Below are 12,018 nucleotides of genomic sequence, written 5' to 3'. Positions count from 1 at the left end.
TTTTCAATTGAAAAAAAAAGTAAGTGTTTTATGTGCGTGCTTATATGTGTCGCTCATCGCATAATTTTGAAATGAGGCGGGCTTTGCTGAGTGAGGGTCTTTGCTTTCTTGCCTAATTTTTTTTTAGTGTGTTGTATAGTTGTTATTATAATGTTTATTGTCTGTATTATCTCTGTCTCTGTTTCGCCAGTCCCGTTCCCGCCAAACATTATATGTTTTCCCACTGCTGTTTGGTCCGATTGAGGTCAGCTCCTTGCAACATTGTTGCTAATCGTCAGTACGGTGACGTCACCTCCCCTTTTCCATTCGTATTATAGTTTTAAAATTCCCCATGTGAAATTCCCATTGTCCCTTGGGTACAACCCCCATAGTTTAACATTAAAGTCCCATTGTCCCTAGGGTAGTTAGATACTAGTTTTGCACTGTTTGTTGTCAATTTATATATGCAATAAATTGACAAAGAACAGTGCAAAACTGGTACCTAATTAGACTGAGCGCTTTCGACTCTTAATGAGTCTTTTTCAAAGGCAAATACAAAACATAGACAAGACAAATAAAACAAAAACAGGTTTGTTTGCAATACTTTACATGAATATGTTTGCAATACTTTACATGAATATGTCTACAGGTATTAAACCTTTGAATTTATTATGTTTTTACTAGTTTATTTCAGCTTGTTGCGGTTGCTGGAAACGGTTGATAGAAAATAATTTTGCACTGTTTTTTGTCAGTTTATTGCATTTATCTTAATCGATTTCTGACATATGTGATACCTTGCTGGATCCAGTGCTCTTGAAAGGACTGCTATTCACCATATGATTTGTATTCTTTACATCTCTCTCTCTCTCTCTCTCTCTCTCTCTCTCTCTCTCTCTATATATATATATATATATATATATATACACACCGCTCCGGTGGCCTAGTGGTTAGAGCGTCCTTCTCGGATGCGGGAGGTCGTGGGTTCGATTCACGCCCGAGTCATACCAAAAACTTACAAAAATGGTACTTGGCGTTCAGCTTTAAGAGGTTAGTGTTAGGACTGGTCGGCCTGGTGTCAGGATAATGTGACTGGGTGGGACATCATGCTACATGTCTGCGTCATGATGCCCCAGTGCAAGACATTACTAAAAACTGCCACATTGCAGACATCGTAGCGATATAACTGAAAAATTGTTAGAGCTACGTTATAAATCAAAATCACATCACACACACACACACACACACGCATATATATATATGCAGTAAGTAATCTTACACTTAAGTTGCGCTTCAGCATATAATTTATAAGACAGTCTAAACTTCTTTGGCTTGCTGTAGGTGTCTATGTAAAAATGGGAAAACTTCCATACGTGTCTGTGTCAATTGCATTCAAAGAATTAAATAAACTTTGAAGTTGTCGCAAAGTAACTGTGTAGAACAAGAAAAGTGTTTATATGCCACTCAAGATTTTATGTCGGTACATTTGCCAGAGAACTCATAATGAAGACATCTGGAGATAGTTCTGCTTTTAATTATTTTCTTCTCCCACCCCACCCCACCTCGCTAGTAAGTAAACAAAAACCCCGTTGATATTAAAATACTTTCCTAACAACCAAATAACGCTGACATTTATCCAGGCATATTGAGCAGTTGCCAGGAAAATCAAATTGAACCGTGACCTTCAGTTGATCTATTTTGATAACAGTGACCTAACTGAAAACATTATCGGTCGATTGAACATTTCGATCAGTTGTCTCCAACAGTCTAGTTCAGGTTTCCATCGTAAGCGGAGCGCCAGATTATCATATTCACTCAGAATCGAGTCAACATCCATCTTACAAGAAAAAGGTAAGTCGTGTTTTTGGGTATTGAACACGTTCTTTCATGTACTTTATATTCTACTCGAATCACTATTGTATGCGGTATAATCTGTTTAGCTCTCTTTGGTACAGCTAATATTTGTCGACGTCTTGCTAATGAAGATGTAGGACACTGAAAACGGCGTACATGGATATCTAGAACCTGACGCTATGTCAGTAAGTGTAGACTTTGTATGACTTTAACCACTATGTCTTGTAGACTTTGTATGACTTTAACATTTCTATTGCTTATGTATGTGGCGGATTATTTTTAGCGTTATCACTTTGACTTTGACCTTCCACCCGGATAAATGATCTTATGGCTTACCCTCCCCCCATAATTCATTCGGACGCCCTTGGTAGATAGATAAGATAAAGAGATGCATTTGTTAACCTACCAGTACATGTATGTATGTATGTATGTATGTATGTATGTTTGTGTGTGTGATTAGGATTTTTAACGTAGCTTTATAAAAAAAAGTCAGTCATATCGCTACGATGTCTGCAGTGTGGCAGTTTATAATGATGTCTAGCACTACCTCTAGCACTGAAATGCTGCAGACACGTAGCATGATGTCCTACCCAGTCACATTATCCTGACATCAGGCCAGCCAGCCCTAAAACTAACCTGTTAACCCTGAGCGCCAAGCGAGGTAGCTGTTAGTACCATTTTTGTAAGTCTTTGGTATGACAACTAGGCCACTGGAGCGGTCCATGTATGTATGTATGTATGTATGTGTGTGTGGTTTATCGACACGCAGGCACAATCCGGACTACATTTTGCGGATTACAAGTTAATTTTAAGTATGTACTAGTTCAACTTGCTTAAACCTTTAGGATAACAAATACGTTTTCCTTCAAGGGACTACTGCTATTTACAAAGCAAGGATTGAGAGAAGTATTACGAATGAATTAATTACTATTTTATTCATAATTTCTGTGTCAATCCTAAAGGCAAGTCAGTCGTAGAAGTTAGCAAATGTTATCCTAATACATTGGGATTCTTTTTTATGTGAACAAATTTACGGCGAACAATACATATGATTTTTCTGTAAATAACTGCGCCGACATGCACTCGAGACATATTTTTGTCTCGCAGAAAGGTTGTTTCAAATGGATTAAAATCCAAGTTTAAATATTTGTACTTAGCCAAAGTCCGGCACAGTTTACCGATTCCTCTTTATTAGTTTTATTTTGCTTTAAGTGGTGGAAATGTTATCTAATAATATGCGGCGTTGCAAAAGCAGTTTCCAGTAAATTCAGGATCATATATATGTTTCAGGGTGAATATTTTTACGTACTGAATTCAATTTCTCAGTTAAACAACCTCAAATTTTGCTTTGTACTACAGAGTTGCAATACAGACAGTAAATCAGGCGGCTGCCGAGCATCATCATCCCCGGTTTTTTTCAAGAAGACGTAGAGCTGTCTAACCACAGTGACAAAGCGGAATGGTAAGTAAACATATATTTGTATTTGTACCGATGTAAATATACTGAAAAATTAACAGACTAATCATAAAAATGATAGTGTGCACCTGTTTCATTTTGAAGAAAAGAAAAAAGGGTGAAGGAAGAAAGGTAACGTTCCTTTATGCATAAGTATTTCATAATGTGCCCAATATTGTAGCACATGATTGCCTCCTACATGTGGAGTGCTCCCCATTTGACTGGGAACTAAAGACTCAGGTAAATATCTTTTTCGTTCTTCAGGCATGCAAATATTTGCTCAGGACAGGAATGTAATATTACATTTGTGGGTCAACACAGTTAAGTCGATATGATCTACCGACTGGAAATTCGTTTCCTTTTCATCTTCGGAACCTAATAGTTTACTCTGTTATCTCTTACGGTATTTTATTAATATTTCCTACACGAAAAAAAATGATTTATTTCAGTGTACGAAAAATTATATGTAAAATGAGTAATTATCATTTTGCGGTTCTGACCGTGTACGGAAAATAAAGGAATCATACCTGAACAAATTCAACGGAACACGTTAGTCGACAACCTAACGGTACAAAGTAAACGTATGTTCTGTCTCATTCTGCCCTCAACACAAGAATCCTCATTATAATACAAATAAAAGTACTTTGAAAGATTTGAGTTGTTATTAGTGAAAGAGAGAAAGAGTGGGATGAATTATGTCTCGGTGTGCAACCTCGTCTGCATTTAGAGCATATGTAGCTGTTATGTTGTGTAATGTTGGCACAATGATAGTCCCACATGTAAGACGTATCACATGTTATTATGTTTTAGTGTGCACAAAAGTCAAAACATACAAATCAGCGTCGAGGTCTTACATGTATCACTAGCAAATTGGTTAAGATGGTTTGAACATGTATTAGTTAAGGGTATTTTTTATTGGCAAATTGTACGCAACGATACTAGTCCACGTTGTCAAGAAATTAAGTGCAAGTTGTATTTTTACAGCAGCAATAATCTCATTGAATTGCAATAAAACAATCAAACACTGGAAATCACGTTGTCGATATTGCACGTGATCGCGCGCATGTGCGCGCGCGCGAAGATACCTAATTAAAAAAATTGTCCGTGTACAAGACCGTATTTATTCAGAGCGGTTTTTATTTATAGCTTTTACGAAGAGAAAAAAAAAACTGTATATTGAGTTACCAGACGATTGTGATAATCATCGTGTATTACGACTATAATCAATAAACACCGTTAAATCAATATATTATTCTTGTTTTAATTACGATATACATTGTTACAACCACCACCTGGTTATGGGGGCCCCGAGTGGCCGAGTGGTCTAAAGCGCTCGCCATTACGGATCACTGTCATCTCACCTCTGTCTGCGCCGGTTCGAGTCTCGGATTCAGCCAATGTAGGTATGTGAGAAACGTTGCCAGTAGCTTCTCGTGGGTTGGTGGTTCTTTCCGGATTTTTGCCAGGTTCTTCTTCTACCATTAATACGTGCCGCCATGTATAGCCTATCGTTTGCTGAAAAATGGCGTTAAACCCTACAAAAACAACATCCACCTGCTTATGCAGTGTTATTTACACGTTTAATTAAACATACTTTGCGCCTTTGGTTATATCAGTTGAAACCAGATTATATCAGTTGAAACAAGATTGAGGGCAAGAATTTACAGAATAGGTCAAATCAGCGGGGCTGCCAGTAGGGAAATGAGACTCTCTTTAGGGAAATGAAAATACGTCATTGTGTTATACAGAAAATGTTACAAGGACAAGCGATCATACACATTAGGGGCCGTCCGTTGAGTACGTACACATGGAGGTTGAAGGAGGTAACCCAAATGCATACGCTTCGTATGGGGGGTTGGGGGTTGTGTCTACTAATAATGTACGTACGCATAGGAAACGGGGTGGGGTGAAAACCCCACAACAACAACGAAAGGTTTAATTTAAATATTTTTAAAAGTATTGAAGCCATACTAGAAATAAGGATAATTAGTAATTTGCAAGAACACAAAGATGTTATTTTGTTCTTTTGTTGCAAAATATAGATCGCCAGTAATATTTTGTAACTTTGACCTGATATTTGCCATATAAAATAATAATTTCATGATTATAGTATTTTGTTTAGTAATTTATGCTTTTCTTTAATGCACGATCTGAAAGAATCTTGCAATCAGGTAAGAAGTTTTGTCGAAAATATTTTCCAGTGAATATGTTGTTGACGATATTGAATCCGCCCTTTTCGCAATAGCTTGTAAACCGCAGCAACATTATTACTGATACTTTTTATCGCTATTTCCTTACGTCACTAATGATTAATGTGTGGAAATTCATCATTGATATAGAATCAACAGCACACAGTTGCAATAATATTTTTATAATATGCCCATTATTGCGTCATGGGCGGATCACAATTTGATATACCAATAGTATTGGTATATCAAATTGCTTAATACAACACTATATAGAACATATGCATAGTATCTATGTTGTATCAATGATATACCACGAGATGTATATATTTTTCATTAAAAGGCAACCAGGCTGGCCGAGTTTCTTTTTAATGAAAAATTTATACGAGTTGTATATAGTTGATACAGCGTACATTTTCTACATATATTTTATTTATATCACATACACATCCATATATTTGCCCGTTGAACGGAGTTAATATTTACTTTAAGCAGCTGCCTATGGACCTAGTGAATTAACTCACATCCCCGAGTGTGTCCGCTACAAAATGTAGTTCTTTGCTTTTTGTGGCTGTTCACAATCACCTTTGCATATTGATACATTGATTGCTTTCTCTTTTTAGTTTCTATATTTCTTCACATTGATTAAATCAATATAATACACACTTATGACTCAAAACATGAAAGATGATTTTAATGAAGAAAGTAGATCACTACAAACACTTGGATAGCTACGCCATAGACATGAACGTTAAGCCATTCACCAACTGGCTTATGGAAATTAATGTCGAATAGAAACTAAGCAAAATGACGAACCAACAAGAAGTAAACTATTTTAATATATTTACAGTTGATCTAAGTCATTATTCTGCTTTAGTAACATCACTACCAACCATAAACCCTCTGTATGTCTGTATGTCTCTGTCTGTCTGTCTCTCTCATCCTTTGATCGGTTCGACTTAACTTTTAGGATCATTCATACGTCCAGAGATATCGTGGGATGACACAAACTAAAGTCCTCTACATTCGTTATTTCATAGATTTTAGCTTGTATATTGCTGCAATGGTCGAGAGAGAGAGAGAGACAGAGACAGAGAGACGGAGAGAGAGAGAGAGAAACTTTTAACATTTTCATATTTAATTAATAATAATCGATTTTTAGAACAGTATAGGATGTTTAAGAAACAACTGCAAAAACAAAACATTAAATACATCACAGCCTGTGTACCACGTAACCGAGGAATTTACTTTATAATGTCGACATGTTTTCAACTTTGTATCATTAATAAACACTGTAGATAAATCTCAAGGAAAGTGCACACGTATCGTTACGACGAATATTCTTGTAGGTTACTTGGTGTCATTTCTATTTCGCGTTTTAAATCCATACCAGATTCATTTTCTCTCTCACTCCTCATTTCTGCATAGTTTGTCTGTTGTGCATTAGAGGGGAGGTGGTACAGAAATCGGAAAGGATTGTGATTAAAATGTGTACCATATTAAATTCATTTAGAAAACGATGATTAATAATAATTTGTATAGTTATTCTCATAAGTCACTGATGGTTAATTTGTAATCTTCATCATTGATATAGAATCAACTATAGACGTTCGCTAGAATGTTTATATATGCGTATTATTGCGCCCTGGGCGGATCACAATTTGATATACCAATATTATTCGTATATCGAATTCTTTTTTACCAACACTTTACGTGCCATGATAGGGTCCAATCTATTTTGCACTCGACTATTCGTAATGACCACTGTATTCCGCACTGACCACCAAGTTCAACAGTTCCTCATAGTTATATTGTTGTTGTTGTTGTTGTTCTAGGGCTTAACGCCATTTTTCAGCACAAGATAGGCTATACATGGCGGCCAGTATAACTGGTGGAGGAAGAACCCTGGAAAACCCAGGGAAGAACCACCGACCCACGAGAAGCTACTGGCAGGCTTTCCCACGTACCCACGCTAGCCGAGCCATGGACTCGAACCCACGCAGACAGAGGTGAGATGGCAGTGATCCGGAACGGTGAGCGCTTTAGACCACATGGCCACTCGGGGCCCCTCCTCATAGTTATATATGAATAGGATAATATAATTAGTTGCAACAGACGCACGGTTGAAAGGAAGATATACTTATTTACTTATAGTCGTGACGTGCAACACAGATTGGGTCTGGACATTATGTACCTAATCATGAACTTGTGTCCAAAATTAATATATTGACTGTCGGTAGCTTTCTTAAACCATTAAATATAAGCAATTAAATGTCCAGAATTGTAGCATTCTACTGTTTCTATTTAGTATAAGATTTTTAAACACTCTGAATTAGTTGTTGTTGTTGTTGTAGGTTTAACGCCATTTTTCAGCACACGATAGGCTATACATGGCGGCCAGTATTAATGGTGGAGGAAGAACCCGGGAAATCCCCGGAAAGAACCACCGACCCTCGAGAAGCTACTGGCAAGCTTTCTCACATATCCACATTGGCCGAATCCGAGACTCGAACCCATGCAGACAGAGGTGAGATGGCAGTGATCCGTAACGGAGAGCGCTTTAGACCACTAGGCCACTCGGGGCCCCCTCTGAATTAGTATTAAACACAATAAAAAAGCTATGTATCCTCTGAACCAGATCTCAGACAGAAACATTTATTGATTTTATTTTCTTAAAATGTTATTTTCTAGTCAAATCGGGAAATAGAAGTTCATTAAAAAAATAAATTACGTTTATTTATAAATGTGCTCCAGAATTTGTAACTACATATCTTTCGAAATTGTGTTTTATAATTTCCTGATGGCGTCTAGAAAAAATCCACAAGTCTAATAAAAAAAAATTGTGGTCTTGATGTCTCTTGCATTTTTGTATATTTATTCACTTGATCTAATTTATTGTGCCCCGATCTCGCGGATATGATTAGTTTTTGAAAACCGCGTTTTATTATGTTTTCCATACAGTTATAAATGAAGGGTTTATAACTAAACTGATACTCAGGCTAATACAGTATACACAAATTCTTTAAACATATGCCAGGTTTTACACACCATAAACTAGTTAAAAGGTAGAATCAGTTGTCGGTGACTCTTTTCAGATGATTGCAAATGTTTTGGTCATCAACGCAGATGTATGGGAGAAATGGGGTGGGTGGCATTTAACAATATACCTGAAACATTTATCCCAAAGATCGGATGTGTGCGTGTGTGTGTGTATATATATATATATATATATATATATATATATATATATATATATATATATATATATATATATGTATTCTTATGTCACGTGTTTAGGCTCAAATAAACAGTAACACAAGAAAGAGTGAAAACAACAAGCTGGTTTATTTCCCTGGAAAACATCTGTAAAAATTTTAAAAAAATATGAACTTACGGTTTTGTTAAATTAAATCCAAAAATAATCCAAGAATATTCCACGAATACAATTTTTGAAGTCTTAATAATAAAATTTTCTAATGATTTCAAGTCTGAATCCCGACGAAGAATCCGAGATGGAAGACGATGACACATGGTGAAATATATAGTGTTGAATTCTACAGTTCCTTGTAGAAACAAGAATTATCACTCCTGTTTCTGATAGCTAATAAATTTAAAAAAAAAAAAAACCTGTCCTTGTTCAACAATTTTACATGAGCACACTATTTTCCAGAAAAAATAACAGAATTAATCCTTTTGAATCCAAGTAATTTGAAATAACTCCAAACAGCACAACATACTGTACAGACCTGCCAACTCTTACGATTTCGCCGTAAGTCTTACGAAAGTTACCCTTAAAATACGGATTTACGGCATACTAGCAAAAACTACGGGAAAATGATCGTTGCCGCAAAATCCAGATAATTGGTTCATCCGTGTTTTATTTGGATTGGAGTTTCAACTTAGAATCAGTGAAATTAGTCAGGGAACCAGACTGCCTTTAAAGCAGCATCCAGACGCTATAAAATGCACATATTTGTTCATGCGAAGCGTCTGCATCATCAAACTGTTGATTATAGAATTTTTTAAAATGGCGTCCAATTATTATATACTTTTGAGATAGTGACATATGTAAGGTGAAGTTGTTTGCATTTAAAACATGCACAATAAAGAGAATATTGTCATACCTATATGCTACATTAATGTAATGTGGATGATATTTCTTTGGATTATTGTACCTATGGAAATTGACATGATATAAGCACACTGCTAATTAAAATGTATGCTCCGTTGTGCTAAACAAATCAGCCTGAATTAGTCTAAAGTACACTATCCGTAGCAGCTATTAAAATAAGGAAAATAAATTTTGCCAGACTAGACAATACCAGCTTCTGAAAGTGCAATGAATTAATTACCAAATATATAAAATCTAAAACAAAGTTATCGGCTCTTTTTTATACAATTTACTTCTGAGAAGTAAAAATGACCAGGTAGCGCTAAGACTTGTTTGAAAGGTGCACATCAGGGGTAAAGCCAAGCTGTATACTCTATAACCCATATTACACCCATCAATCATACATCCACAATAAAGGGAATTAAATGTTCTTTGAACTATACCTAAGATATATAAGATCTTTTTTAAAGAGCCAGTATAACCAGTGAGGAAAGCCGGGGAAATTCATTTTCTTTAAAATTCTAACCCTTTGTAAAAGACAAAACTGTAGAGCGCCACCTAAGACGAACGGGAAAATAGGCAATAAGACAAATGTTAATAATCAACACTGAAAAATAAAAAGGAGCATTTAGATTCTTGTGAATAAAAGCTGGAAAGGACACAATTACGCTTTTTGGAAATCATCTGCTAATTTGAGTATGACTGGTGGAGAAAGATATGATTGCTGCCGTCATGTGAAATGGAAAAGAATTTCCAATAATTATGTCAAGTTGAGAGATAGCAACAAGCCATTGAGCTGCATAGGGTTTGGAACTAAATTTTGTGCAATTATACTAGTACAGAATAAAGTATACGCGTACTTTACAAACTTTTCAGTTGAACATAATGTTTATTGTCGATGCGTCGAACTTTTAATTACGTTTCCAGCTTTACAAGAGCAGTTATATATATTTGGCTATACCTTACTGAAAACTGGTCAATCTTACGTTCAAAAATCAACTTACTGCGTTGGACTCGCCAGGGTTGGCAGGTCTGCATACAACTTCCAGTTTAACAGCCAGCTTCTTCTGAGAATATCTCTCCAAAACATAGGTTATATGGTCTTTTAAAAGGTAAACAAGGGGGTCGTGTGATCATGTTATGGAAGCTCGTAGAGTTATGTACTTGTTAAAGATCACGTCTTCCTAGTGGGACCCTGACGAAAACCAATCATTTTACTTTAAGTAATAAAAAAATAAAAAATAAAAGTTGTTTACATCTTAAACCTGAATTCCCATCATGACCGCGACAACAACCAATCATTTTAAAATAAAATAGAATTTGTTAACGTGGATGCTACAAATTTTAAAACAAGGTCAGGATTTAGATCAACACCTGGTGTTTATAAACTAACAGTCAAGGTCAAATTATTTTCTGAAAGAAAATATCATCTCTAGAGAATAAATTTACATTACAATAACCTGCAACAAAAACTAAAAAATTAAAACTGACAAACAATTAAATTAAAATAAATGTATATTAAATCAGATATAATTAAATCAAATATACATAGCAATATATAAACACATTAGGGATTATGTATCTTTTGTGATCCTATGACCAATTTCAGAAGAAGAAAAAAATCCAATGAGGAAATATTATCTCATTTTTAAAGATGAGCTGTATGCTCATTTAAAAACCAACTTAGCTTTTCCACGTTATATCTTTTGGCCCTTCTTATCATTTGACAAATACCATGATGGTTGATGAATACGCTTAAAAAAAGGGTCCCAAAAGGATATATTTCTGCTTAAAACTGCGTATTTCATCGTGCCATCCCCAATTTGTCACGTGATATCCTAGGGCCGGGTCTGGATAAAAAGGATCCATGAAAACCCGATTTTGTGGTCATTTCTAGAGAAAGTGAATTTAATCATTGCACTATTCGTGTTGCAAGAAACAATCTTCTTTACAATGTAGGAATAATACACATACCTCACGTTGTATTTATTTTTTCTTTTGTTTTATTTTTAAATATTAACAAAGATAGATGATACGTGCAACACATATTGGTACAATAGTTCTAAATTATTTTTCGTCTCAACCGGTAAAGATAAACGTAAGCACACACACACACACACACACACACACACACACACAGAGTCCAATTCATGAATAATTCATGACGTAAATGGAGTGCGCAAGCTAACTGAAAAATTCCCCAGCCCTTCATCCGTAGCCATCCCCAGTTCCAGATTGTTGGTGACACTATGACGCGATCGGAGTAAAGATGTTCGTTCTGTGCTAGTTTTATATTTATAAGGAAGCATATTCTTCTTATTTCATTGATAAAAGTCCACATTATTTGCAAACAAATATTTCATTGGCCAATCTATTTTGTGCCATCTTATGAATATTTCTGTAAAAGGCAACATTACTATCCAGTGTACCCAGGA

General features: G+C 35.7%; 1 protein-coding gene across 2 annotated transcripts in view; it reads left to right on the top strand.

The window, feature by feature from the left end:
* Positions 1 to 1,684: 1,684 nt before the first annotated feature.
* Positions 1,685 to 12,018, top strand: part of LOC149793431 (beta-1,3-galactosyl-O-glycosyl-glycoprotein beta-1,6-N-acetylglucosaminyltransferase-like) — a 26,160-nt gene continuing 15,826 nt past the window's right edge. The window contains exons 1-2 of one of the 2 annotated variants that reach the window (XM_089967421.1): positions 1,685 to 1,827; positions 3,190 to 3,292. The gene's annotated coding sequence lies outside the window, so the exon portion shown is untranslated. Of the gene's footprint in view, positions 1,828 to 3,189; positions 3,293 to 5,087; positions 5,110 to 12,018 lie in introns of those variants that run through there. The other variant, XM_089967422.1, reaches the window with a different exon arrangement.

This window comes from Sinohyriopsis cumingii, chromosome 8, assembly GCF_028554795.1.
Source record: "Sinohyriopsis cumingii isolate HCF-2022 chromosome 8, ASM2855479v2, whole genome shotgun sequence".
NCBI lineage: Eukaryota > Metazoa > Mollusca > Bivalvia > Unionida > Unionidae > Sinohyriopsis > Sinohyriopsis cumingii.
This window is presented reverse-complemented; position numbering and strand designations above follow the sequence as displayed.